The sequence below is a fragment of the Melanaphis sacchari genome, unplaced genomic scaffold, assembly GCF_002803265.2.
Source record: "Melanaphis sacchari strain LSU unplaced genomic scaffold, SCAv2.0 Contig20_pilon_pilon, whole genome shotgun sequence".
NCBI classification, from domain to species: domain Eukaryota; kingdom Metazoa; phylum Arthropoda; class Insecta; order Hemiptera; family Aphididae; genus Melanaphis; species Melanaphis sacchari.
Window position 1 is genome coordinate 4334198 of NW_020271042.1, and position 14521 is coordinate 4348718.

Here is a 14521-nt window from a genome sequence, read left to right on the forward strand (position 1 = left end):
GTTAACTATATATTTTTTGTATGTTTAACATATGTAATGTATTTATATATTTAATCAATTTGATTGTATAAGAAAGAAACTACCAACTTTAGAACACTATACACTAACAGTGTATTTATACTACCCCGATGTTTTTTCGTGCAATTTCAAAATAGTTACGTTGTTACAATAACATTCGTATGAACTTTAAACTTTAAAAAGACAAACCTAAAACATAAATCATATTTGAGCTTTTATAATTTTTTTAAACTCAAATTAAAAAATGAATAACCATGTTTAAAATAACATGTTTAATTAACCAGGTTATCTAACCGTGGATCGTAGTATAGTTATACGTATTTAATAATATTATAATTATTCGTAAAGCATAAATAAGGTTATTTATTCATGGATTAATCGTTAGCATAATATGTAACTTAAAATAAATTAAATTTTTTTTTTTTTGAAACAGCTGCGTTAGGTTACTAAAAGTGTTCTTGTATATTATATCTAAGTAAACATAATAATGATAAATGACATTTGTATTAACGCTATTACAATATTCTTTAATTCTGTAAGTTTTATTAGTTTATTACTATTAAGTATTACGCATGATAACATGTACGTTTAATGTCGGTATTTTATCCTATCATTATTATCCAACTTGAATAATATATTCTGCATTATATTATATAGATCATCATACATATTTATCGAATAAATGCCGTTTGAATAAATATTTTAAATTTATGTAAATCTATATTGCCGTTATTTAACTAATTTAAATAATGTTATCACTTAGTTGAATAGTTGTGATATATTTTATTTAAGCTTATCATAATAAAAACAAACATACGTATAGTTAACCACATGTGCACATCGATAAAATATTTTAACGATTATAATTTATTTTTAAATATGAACTCAACTCGTCGTGCCATACACTCGAACTTGTGCATTATACAAAAATACACTTAATTATATATGTAGTTATGTAAAAAAGAATAATAATGTTAACACGAATAAACTCGTAACTATAAACATGTTTCACATAACACTAAATAACAATAAAACACCGAAACTACGAATACTAAAATAATGCTATGATGATAACATCAGTGGCATATTCAGTATTCATCCGTGTATAATGTTTCATAAAATTTTAGCGTTCAAATATCTACTTTGAATTTATCATGATTAATAAAGTCATATTACATATATATATATAGCGATAGAATGATTAAATTATGAAGTAATTAAGGATGAGAAAGTAAAGCATTGACAAACAATTTACCATACATAATTGTAGGAGTTCAACCTTAATATTTTTGAGGGACTTTAGTCAATTCTAAAATAAAGTATATTTCAATAAGTGTAATATATAACGTATATATGTTACCAGATGTGTATTATTTTTTGTTTTAACACTTTTTTTTATGAAATTATTGTTCTGAAATAAAACCACAATAATCATTATAATTTGACCAGTCACAATATTTTATTATAAAAAATAACCTATACACAATTCCTCTTTTTCGTGATACAGTAGTTTTTTAACCACCATTATTTTAGAATCAGTACAAATAGACCAATGTGCGATGCACGACAGCATTAAAAAGCATACTAAACACTACACAGCATATAATTACTTACTAAACATTGCATAGACGAAATCTGAGCATATTTCAGTTCCCATAATCTATAGGTATATATATTATATTCCAGCGTGTCCGCTGAATGCTGGAAAAAACGATTTGGTCCACTCGAAGGTCAGTTCGTGAAGATTATCTATCCAGCCCTATAATATATTATATACATACGATATTACTATGTTTTTTAGTATTTAAATATAACGTATATGATATATATTATAATTTATAATAAACATACGTCATCAACTCCGACCATCGTGCAAACTGCAGTTAAAAATGTTTAATCGTCGGATATGGCGTGCACGGTTCAGCTTAATAGAAACACACGCGTGTACTTATTAACATACGATATTATACACAATATATCATTAAAAAAAAAAATAATAATAATAATAATAATATTTGTTCTGACAATATATGTACCGGTCGGTTTGAAAACAAAAAAAACCGGCCTAGCCCGAATTTTATTATTTGATAAAAAAAAAAAAATAATAATAAAGACTATGCATGCGAGTATTAGGTATCCTCTAACGATACATAAAAAAAAAATGTAAGCTTCTATAAAAAGCAAAAGTAAATCAATCCGGTTACGTTCGCCTACGCTGTACGCGCGTCATATACTTACATATATTGTTATGTATTATATTATACGAACATGTCCGACCATAAACACTGCAGCCGTTAGTAGTGATTAATTTATATCCGCTCTTCCCGCACGCACCAAACCAAATCAAACCGAGAAAAGATCGTTTCAGTTTAGTAGCATGTCGTACAGCACATTATAATACAGCCGACGAGCAAAATCGAACCAAATAAATAAGCGCACATAATGTGTATACACATTACATTGTGTTCGATCGAGTCCACTATGAGGTACCAATAAATATTGCGGCAGAACGTGACATCGTGTACGCGCTGCAGCAATACACGAGTACGTACAAATACTTGGGAATTAAAAACTTAGCTATAGTAGTAACCGATATAAACTACTGCAGACTACCTACGTATATTATTGCCGACAGAAAATTCGCTTCACTAAACGTTATCGTACGATTGAAGAAACATATTAACTGAGAGCTCGAATACAACACGACAATACTGCATATAATATATATATATATATATATATATATATGTATGTATGTATATATGTATGTATGTATGTATGTATGTATATATTATTTGTAGTTCCTACTTTCAACTAACGACAAAAACATTATGGTACGCGTAGAATTTTACAGAACATATTTACGTATATAATATGCTGAGAAATCAACTACATCGTTTATTTTTATTAAAATTGAACTATAATATGTATAAAACACCAAGGTTGTGAATTTTCAGAGTTTTGCATAGTTATAAGTAGGTGGCAAGTACTAATATATATTTCAAAACTTATACTAATAAATTGCAATAATAAAATTATTAACATAAGCACCCACTCTTAATATCAATTACAAATAAGTTAGTCTTCTGAGCTTAAATTACAAAAATAACATACATTGTTTTTTAACTTAATCGTGATTTACCAGCTACTTCATCTTTCTATACAATTATAGACATTTTTAATCTAATTAAATTAAAAAAAAAAAAATTCTTACATTTAGCTATATTTTACATTTATTAAATAGTTTAGTATTACTAAAGTGGTAAAAATACGCGTTTATAAATTATTATAATCGAAATTTTTAACAAGACAAATATTTCTTGATGTACACGTAATTTACTAGGTTTAATGATAATTACAAAATACAAATAACTATTGATACTTAATAGTATAAAGTATTGTTATATTTTTATTATTTAGTAATATTATGATTTGAATTGTTTCAAATAAATTGTATAAGTACAGTAAAATTTATCTTATACGGACCCTTGTTAAGACGGAATCCTGTTCTGTGCGGAAATTTATTATGATTTATGATCCATTAACATATTTCTATAATTTAACATAGGATTAAACCCTTGATAAAACGGAGCCCGTCTAACATAAATGATAAGCTTTTTTTTGGTTCCATAAATTTTATATATCTTTAACAAACAGAAAAACATATCATAAAATGAACAAAAATATTTTTGATACCTACATTTATTTTGTTATCAAACAATTATTAAGGCCAGCAATATTAATACGTGTCGATAGATAACTACATTTTATCTTGAATCTATATCATCATTGCTCATTATTGTCACACGTATTATAGTCGTAGTTTTCCGTTTTTTGTCTCGTCTTACTTATTCTCACAATGTCTTCAAAGATTTGTTTAACTTTAAATGAAAAAATGAAAGTTATAAAAAAAAGTTGTTAACTATTAAAGAAAAAACCTGGACAAAACTTTATACAAATTCTGAAATTTTTAATTGTATTTTAATCTGCTTACATTATTTTATTATATTATAATATGATTAATACCTACTAAATATTATATTCTTCAAATTTTGGAATTGAAATATATCATCAATTTGAAATATCTAATTAATGTATATTATGTAATCATTTAATAAAAATTAAAACTTATGATAACCTATAATATATTTTATTAATTTTCAACATTCTAATTTTTATTATTGGCCGGAAAATTTTATAACCTTAAATCTTAATCGTGCAGAATATTGTAACTCTATAATACGAAAATTTCCTTTTTATTCAGTTACATAGAAACCTGCTTAAAACAGAAATTTTTTTCGGTCCCATGAAATTCCGTACAGAACATGTTTTACTGTATAATGTATTGTATTATTAAATATTATACTAAAATAAATATTTTTTTCAATTCTTTAAAATTTCATTTTTTTTTTCAAGATTTTCTTAGTAAAAAATATCTAATTCAATCTTACTTTTTCTAAAATAATTATGAAATAATAGTTTATGCATATAGCATATATATTCATAAAGAATTATGATTTAAGATCAAGAATTTAAAAAAAATTTCAGTTTAAATCTAATTTACTATTAATAAAAAAATATTTTCGTGGTATTATAAGAGTAGTTAGTATATTTAAAACTTGGTGATATAATCTATTTATATATATATAATCATACTGTTTGAAAGTTTGAAACGCTTCTGTAATACAAGTCATAAATTACTAAATGAATATTTTTAACAAATATTTTGTAATATTTTATCATTAAATTCGGATCGTGATTTCAATCTTACACTGTAAACTACCTTGCTATCATACAGAACATAGAAGTATAAACTACAATCAGAATAATAAGTTATTACTTATTCAACTAATTCAAAGATGTCAAAATGAATGATTATAAATAATAATAATAATTTTTTTATATATAGGCATGTATAATACCTATTTATATAGACAATGTAATAAAGATATGCAATATTTGAAATGCCAATTTAATTGAAACAAATTAGCAAAAAATATCTCATAATAAATAATAATTATATAACAGCTTTCAAGTATAATTTCTAAAATCTAAAGTATATATAGATACAGTATGAAATTTAACTAATAAATTATAAACAATAGGCTGTAATACATTTTTATCAAAAATTACTAGTTAAAATTAAACCTATTTAATTTATAAGCTAATTGATTTTCTATATTTTAATTATTTATATTTTTATTAATAATTATAATTTTCACAATGAAAGATAATGTGAAAATTTATCCATAGCTCCTAAAATTATATGGATTTAACTATTTACAAATATTTGAAATGGAATCAACATTAGTATATCATTAATACATGTGAATTATTTGGTAATGTGTCTCCGTTAGTCTTTGAGTTTTATTTAAGTAAAGTATTAAGATAAGTTAAGTAATTTTGTATCAATGCAGATTATAAGTAAAATATTTTTATTTTATACCAAGCCATATTGAAATTTAGATTGGTAATATTGATTATTGATGATAGACTTGCTAATACATTTTTGAAACTCATATATTTGCAAAAATATATCTTGAACAGATCATCTAGTTAAACTTTGAAATTTTTACAATCTTGCTGATGCAATTTTTTTCTTTTTTTAAATAATTATTTTATGAGTAGTAAAAAATATTGAAAAAGTTGGGTTTTTTTTATATTTAAATTATTAGATTAGGTTTAAGTTCTTGATTAATTATAAGGTTCTATAGTTTTAACTAATTATTTACAATTTTTTTTTCTTGACATCTACTTATTAAACAATGAAAAATTGATGTATTTACTAATTGTTCTTATTTTATTATTATTATTTTAAAAATAAAGAAAATTCACGATCTATGTACACAATATTATGTAATAAAAATATCACTTTTATTTATAAATAAACATAATAATTTTGTCCCAGTAGTATGCGAATTGTATATATATATATATATATATATATACAGTTACATGCAATACATTTGTAAAATTATTTATCGTCGATGACGATCGATGATGGTACAGAATTATAAAAAAATAAAGTAAGTACTTTGGAAAAAAAAAATATAGATATTTATCAATAATTAATAAATTAATACATATGGGGTCCCGAAAAATTCTGCATTGGGCTCCGAAAACGACACTGGTATTATTTGGTGAGGTGGTGCAAAGCCTGCAACAGAGTATAAAACTAATATACATAATATACAGAATTCGGTAATTTTTAACTATGTTCAATCCAATATTAATAAACACCAATTGTAACTACTCACTGTACTCAAACCACAACTGAACGTAGTATAGCAACTAGTCATATAACAGTTGACTAACAGCTATTAATTAGTATAGTATCTATCTGGCCGTCTATAGTGTCTACTAATAAGTGATTAATAATCACTAATCACTATAATAATCATAAATGTATAGTACCTATTGGAATTTTCTATTTGGTGTAATTGCATGGTACATTTGTCAATATGAATGAAATAAAAATATAAATGTACAAATTCGTCATGTTTACCTATCAAGTCAGTAATATTAAAGATATGCGTTTTACCTCGTATAATAATTTTCTGTTTTCACATTTTAGTACAACTTGCAATTAGCATTCCATTAACATACATGTATTAACGATGTCGCCGTTTACAACTTATAACATTTAAAAAAATCTACTATTCAACCGGTTATCGACTATTCATAATTCATACCATTAAGTTCTTTAGACATTATTATTAAAATCATGTTAACCAAGTATGTTTTATTGTTTAAAGCGTACTTTGCGGCATATTTTAACTATTTAATCGATATTATATCATAACCAAAAAAAAAATAAATATCATATTGCACAAAAGTATATTTATTTGTTCTTGCTTTAAGTTAAAAATTAATTTATTGAAAATTTTATGAAATAAGTAAAATAAGCGACATATTTACGACTTATACTACTGTTACTAAAAAATTATAAAAGTGATCATCGCACAAAATCTAAAATTGTCCAAATTAAAAACCAATAAAATATGTTGTGCAAAGAAATCCTACATTTTTTTTGTATTCATCACAACAAACTGTTTTAACATTTTTGATTAATTTACAATATTATAATTAAATAAATTATATTTTGCACTATACCTACGATATTTTTATCATACATTTCGTAAAAAAATGAATAATAAAAATAATTTATTTGAATACATGAAACGTCTAAATATTATTCAGCGCAAAAGTAAAGATCCGGCAAAGATCCAGGACAAATAATATTAACGATATTTTATGTATTTTAATATTGTTGGTTTGCATTGGATCAAATAAAGAATAAAATATAATTATAGACTATTGTTTGAAATTTTGAATTTTTATGTTTTCTATACATTTGTTGTATGGCTTTTACTTAGCGATTAAGATAATCTGTTATTTTTATCAAACAGCCTAGTGTCTACAAACGTAAAATAATTGAAAATATTTATGTTTAATACTTAACAGATTAAGTATTTAATTATAATTGTTAAGATGGTTTTTATTATTGATGAATCGATTCCATAAAAATATTCCAGCGTTTATTATAAATGATTTAATTAATTTTGTGAATTATTTTACAAAATATTTTTATAAGTTATGCGTACTATAATTACCTACTATAAACGTATAAATGAACGCCGCAGCACAAATTTTATAAAACGTCCAATCATAAAACGCTCAGTTTTCTTATTTTTATTTATTTTTTATCCTGGTTTGTCGGAAATTCCGAAATGCACATTTTATTGTACATATATATATACGATTTACTAATGACGGCTATGTCGTGATCGAAAAAAAAACGACGCGCTGTGCGATAATGTCGGTTATATACACTGCACATACGAACGCCAGCAGACTGCACTAGTCACCAACCATAGGGCTGCCGCCGGGGCACATTAGATTAATGGTTTTTTCCCGCTAATCTCATACAACAAGGCCACTATATCTGCACTACCAAATCCGTGACTCTCGTATCGAATTTGGGTGGTACCTATACAAAAGAAATATAAGTGAATAAATAAAAATATATTGCCAGTGTAACCGATTTTTATACTGCGGACCGTGAAATATGTTATTAAATATTAAGTATTTTATACTAAGGATTTGCGATATCGTGAAGCTAAATACTGACATTAGCAACATTATGATAGTTTATAATTAGTCAAATTGTTTTAATTTTTTTATTATTATTATTTAAAATGTACGGATTTGTTTCTTAAAATGTAAATTTCACTATTATATAGTACCTATACTATCTATTAATGCCTATTTAATTTACGGTTATATAATACATTATATATTAATCAATTTTCGTATTATTTTGAATGTTTTTAAAGTTTTGAACTAAATTAGTATTTTAATATATGTACGAATAATAAGTAATAACAAATTGTACTAAGTGCCTACCTAACGACTGAATATTACTGTGATTTTCTATCGGAGCAATGAATGTATTAGTTTAAAGTTTTACATTATTTTATTTTTGTATATGTCATCAAAAAATGTATTTATTTTTTTTTTATTTATTAAAATATATTTACAATCTGTTATTTTAAAAAAATAAGTAAGTAGGTTACAAATTTATATATTTTATAGTATTTAAATAGTTTGTGGAGAAAATTGTTTACTAACACCTCAAAAATTAAATTAAACACTATATTTTTGGATACTTGAAATTTTTTGTATAATTTTAAAAGTCTTCTGTAATGACAAAAGTTCTGTTGTTCTAATAGGAACCACCCTGTTTTACTTTAAATAATTCAACAATTTGTTTTTTTTTTTTTTCTTTAAATAAAAATTGTACGTATTAAATGAATTATTTTATAATTTATTAAAATAATTTGTAGATATCATAATAATATCTATACATTTTCTACCCAAATCTACACTTGCAAATCTTTTATAATATATATATAAATATATAATAGTCATTAATTTTAAAATATAAAATATTGTATACATATATTATAATATAATATAACACCAATAATATTATTATTTGATTATAGGCTATATTAATAAATGAGATAATATTATTTTTAATATGAAATATATAACGCCATCTATGATTATAGTTACTTGCATTATACTCGGATCTTAATATAGGCAATTTAAAGTACATATCCATTCACTACAATTTTTTTCTATTTACATTTAATAATGCATTCAGGTCACGAAGTAATACTTAACTTATATTTAAATCCTTTTAAATCTTTAAATATATGAAATAATTAATTTATCGTATTTAAAATATTGTTGTTATTTTCCTGGGTAAATTAAAATTTAGCTTGCGTTTACTTTTTTTATTGTAAACTCGGCCTATAAAGCAGTAAATAGCAGGTAATGAAAATATGAATTGTAAGCATGGTCCTGTACTATTGAATAATTAAAATTACGATTTTAATCTTTACCACGATTATTTTTCTAATTTCTTTCACGCACAACTATATACAGTGGATTCCACTTAATATGGGCACATTGAAACCAGCCCTGTTTGCCCATATAAGCGGATGCCCATAAAAACTGAAATTAGTTTAAAAAAAAAATTATGATATCAAAAAAGTTTTCATTTTGTACACGTGAATCGTGCAATTGAAAAATAAATGTTAAATTACTACATAAATAAAACTAAATATAACATACAAAATAAAATTACATTTTGGGTGTGGAAGGTATGCAAAAATTGTAATTTCTCGTTGTTTAAGCTATTTAGTGTGGATCTGGCTTAAAAAAGTGGCATATGCTGCAAGTTTATTAGATGGACTACCCTCGTTACCCCCTTGTGTATATTCTAACGCTATGATAAAATAAAAATTGCCCACATAAACCAAACCAAGTGCCCATGTTATGTGATTCTTTTTAACCTTGTTGGTATGCATTGAAATTGGGACTAGACCGTTTTGCCCATATTAACCGGAGCCCACATTATACGGAATCCGCTATACACACTATATATCTCATTTGCAGTCATCTAAAAAATATATTCAGTCATCAACAAGTTTAAGAATAATTAAATGTCCAAATTCAAGTCGATAATAATAAACATGTGTATATTATATAGAGGCGTATTAAATTGTATTAACAGAGTAGTATATTTATAATTAAAATAATAACAATTTTTAAAAAAATGAATATACATATATTTTATACTACTTTACAATTTTTCATTCGTGTAGAAATACTTTTGTTAAACAAAAAGAATCGCCTTCTATAGAAGTAAAAAAATTAAATGTTAATAGTACTGATTATTTTAACTTATAAGTTATAAGACTATACTTATTATAATAATACGATTTATGACAATATACTTTCTTTTATGTAGTCAATGTGTTTTATACCAACAATTTTATCAATCGTAATTTTGTAAGGACTCAAAAAGTCCAATGATTCTTTATCCTCAAAAGTCAAAGTATATTTTATTATTTTATAAAACACCGCTTGAATAATGAATACTATTTTAACATACTGTCATGTATCAAGAAATAAATTTTAAAATTCTTTTGTTTAATTTTACAATAAATCTATACACTATGAAATATGATGCAATTTAGTAAATCGTGACTCTATCTTCCATAAATTATTTATTCCGTACACTTAATTATATTTTTTTATTCCGCTATTTTAGAATTATTTAACTTACTTTCGAAATTTATTGTATACTCTCGAGAACAGGGTCCCAGACGCTGTGTGTAGCGTGCGACGATTTTTCATTTATTGCACGCACGTTTGTTAGTGCATTATGCAAATATCATACCAACGCACAATGCATAACAAACAATGCGCGTTAATTAGACTTCAGTAATCGTTTTTGCGAATTTTTACTATAAAACGAATAATTAATAGAAAATAATAAAAAAATATCTACTTGTTGAAAATATTTTACTTTTTTAAGGTGAAAGTTAAAATAGAAGTATAATGAATATTATAGATGCTATAGATTTATTAATTTTTTAAAGTAAATTCATACTTTTAAAATAACTAACATTCTTTGATTTCTATTTAACCTTCAAAAATATTATATACGTATTATAATATACTCTTATACTCTAGAAATTTATAAAAATTACTGAATTATTACTTTTCTTACACTCTCTAGGTATGGAGAGAGAGAAATTGAGTTTTAAATTTGACATAATTCCAATAAGTTATACATATCACTACAATACCTTTTACTAGAAGTTACGGTATGTACGACGAGTGCGAAATATAGTTCCACATGATGGAACATTCCACTCGCCCTACACCTAAAAAGAGACGTTACAAAATATAAAAATATCAATTTAAGTAAAATGTAAGGGACGGCGCGAACGCAGTCCCAGCTACCAAAAATTATGCGTCCGAGGTATCCACATTAGGGATACTCGCAGGGGTCAACCCAATCGGTGTGCAATGACCGGGCCTCACCCTGGAGGAACCGCCTAATTGATCACGGTTGACCTCCACGCCAGGTAAGTATGCTAGTTCCGATTGCTGGCAGTTGTTATATGCCATCCAACATCCTATCGACATGTGTAGACGCTCAAAACACGTCCACCATATACACACCGTTGTACTATCCACCGTCCCGTTACGATCTTCAATAATTTAAGTGATTAACTCTTAACGTTAAAACGTCTAAAAAACTTAATTTTTGAGGCCAGAAGTTCATATTTTAGGGTCATTGATTGTCGGCCGCCGATCAGTTATAAACGATTACTAATAGAAGCGCTATCTAGCGGCTAATTTTTGCAACGAATAAAACTACACAAAACGCTTCATAATTATTGAATACGCCACGACAAACGACTTGGCTTGACTAAATCGCAAGTTCTGGATACTCGATATCATACTATACCGGTAAGGCGACGTGTGGTTGAGTTTGAAACGATTTGCGCGTACGTCAACAAGTCACCACAAAGACATCATTCGGTAGACGATAGACGTATTTTACGTATATTGTGTAGCCATCTAGCAACAGTGTAGAAAATCAGAGTCCAAGGAAAACGTTTTTCAGATAACTTTATCTATTAAAGAAATTTGCAATGAAAAATGTTTATTATTTAGGTAATATTTTACTGAAATGTATGTAATTAATTAATTCACATTTTCCACTTCGATTGAAATCGAATAAATCTGGTATGTTTCAATATAATATTAATATTAACAAGAATTATTCTTCACGGTTAATACGATAGCAATTATTATAATAGTAATTCTTGTGAAGTTATGCTTGTAACATAATTATTATAAAATTTGGAAATTTAATTCCATGACATTCTCAAATCTCCGCAAATACTTTCAATTTCATAATACTTCCCCGCCCATATAAAGTACCAACAAAATATCTTACGCGATAATACTACCTTGTAATTTTATTATCTAACACCTTATAACCACTAATTATTCATATTTACCTAACTCGATCATATTGATCCGCACAAGTCGAAAATATTACAACATTCACAATTGCAAGGCAAGTGTTGTATATTCCTCATCAACCATAATGTAAAAAACTGCAAACCTAGGCGTACCTCTATTGAATGGAGAAGGGGAGACAGGGTATTTGGTATCATAATGCTTGTTAATTGCTATTGTCTCTATAAAGAAAACTTATTAATATCAATCATGGTTCAAGATTATCTTATATTTGGAAAAAATACTTGAATTAAAGAAAAAAGTCTAGCTCACAAACAAGAAGGATAGCTGTTTCTCTTGTGCGCACGATTGCCACGATTTGACAATAAAATTTAAACGACCAGACAAATCCGTTTTTTTTAAGAATATATTTTTTCACAAAATAAAACAGAAGAACGTTCTATAAAAATCAATATAAATTAGTGTATTATATAAAATAATTGTTTTTATAATTAATGGATTTATCTGGCTGATTAGATAAGCTCGGATTTATCTGATGTTTATTGAAAATAATAGGTAATAAAAATAAAAAAAAGTAATATGCATATATTTTACAATTTAAGTGTGAAATATATTTTTGTATTTTAACGAATATAAATAATGTTTGCGTAGAAAACAAAAAAATAATAATTGTGAGAAAAAAACAGATATATTCTTTAGTCCATGTCGGTTCAAGTCCAATGCATATTTATAAAACGTGTACAGAACATAGACTAACTAACAGCGTCCTGTATTTTTCATAGAACTCTAAGTTTTAAATAAGTTTAACATTAAAAAAGTCACATTATAAAAGTTTCAACTGACTTGTCTGATTTTTACAGCAAACCTTACTAGATAATTAGATAATGATTTTAAAAAAACAATATGAACTGAACAAGTCACGTCGTCGATTTCTACAAATGTTTACTAATGAATTATAACACACTAACAATGAATATTACATTGATAAACCAAAATATTATTCCGATGTGTAAATCGTCGTGTCGCGGTCGCGATGGTGAAAACGATCACAACGATTTGGCGGACTAATAACGAGACCTGTCATCGAGGAACGGCTGTCGGGAACTCGACAATCGTGGCCGGTAGATGGCGCGGACGAACACGATCGTTTTGAGACGCGGGTGGCCGACGGGCCGTGGCCGGAATTCCGGGCCGAAAGAACGCGTTCGACGTACAGCCAACCTCCCAAAATTTGCAAATAAATATCGGAAGTATGTCTCGAACGGCAATGGTAGGATCGGAAACCGTCGGCTGCGTGTTATGTCGTAAACGGTGTACTGTGCGCTTCCGCAACGGTCGCGCGGAAGCCCGCCGTCATAAGTACGACGTTATTGGGTACGCGCGGCATACTTACTTGGCGTCGAGGTTAACCGTGATCAACGAGGCGGTTCCTCCAGGACGAGACTTGCCCATTGCACACCGGGCTGGTTGACCCCTGCGAGTATTCCTAATGCGAATACCTCGGACGCGTAATTTTTGGTAGCGGGGATCGCGTTCGCGCGTCCCACCTATTCTCATATGTGAAAATTAGTATAATATACTGTCTACCACTTGTTAGAGATATATCATCATTTTTAGTTTTTACTTACAAATAATATTATACGTATTTGAAGGGAAATCTTCGTTTTCAGTAAAACACCGACCAGATTATAAATTTTCTCGACTAGCATTACATGAAATGAAACGCTATAGTACACGTCCACTTATGACACGTTTTTCTTTTTCAATAGCAGATTATGAATATTATGGTCTTTTATTTTTAAGTATAGCGTTTTACACGTCCATCATCAAATCAAACGCTATTAGTGTATTAACAAAAATTTTTCCGAAATCTTCAGCGACAGTTAATTGTAGTGAACAAAAAGGAGTTCGAGGTGTGGTGCGAGTTACTAAAAAAAATTAACTTTAGTTAGCAACGTTAAACTTATAGTTCCCGGACAATACATTTAACTACAAAAGTTAATACGGAGTAAAACCCTAATTTAACCCGGTTAAGTTGAAGTTTGTCATTAATTATTTTTTTAATTACCATCTAGGCAACATCACTTAACGTAAATAGTAATTGTAAGTATGCCGCGCGTACCCAGCATCGTACTTATGACGGCGGGCG

The 14521-nt window shown here is 26.9% G+C and overlaps 1 long non-coding RNA gene and 2 other non-coding genes across 3 annotated transcripts; 1 reads left to right on the forward strand and 2 right to left on the reverse strand.

Moving 5' to 3' along the window:
* Positions 1-1638: 1638 nt before the first annotated feature.
* Positions 1639-2645, reverse strand: LOC112593789. The gene is made up of 3 exons (XR_003114610.1): positions 2257-2645; positions 1870-1942; positions 1639-1777 (listed from the first exon to the last, which is right to left on the reverse strand). It is a non-coding gene; the product is annotated as an uncharacterized LOC112593789 (long non-coding RNA).
* Positions 2646-11310: 8665 nt separating this feature from the next.
* Positions 11311-11473, reverse strand: LOC112593836. Its single transcript, XR_003114619.1, has one exon. It is a non-coding gene; the product is annotated as a U1 spliceosomal RNA (small nuclear RNA).
* Positions 11474-13757: 2284 nt separating this feature from the next.
* On the forward strand, positions 13758-13919 carry LOC112593837. Its single transcript, XR_003114620.1, has one exon. It is a non-coding gene; the product is annotated as a U1 spliceosomal RNA (small nuclear RNA).
* The last annotated feature ends 602 nt before the right edge of the window (positions 13920-14521 follow it).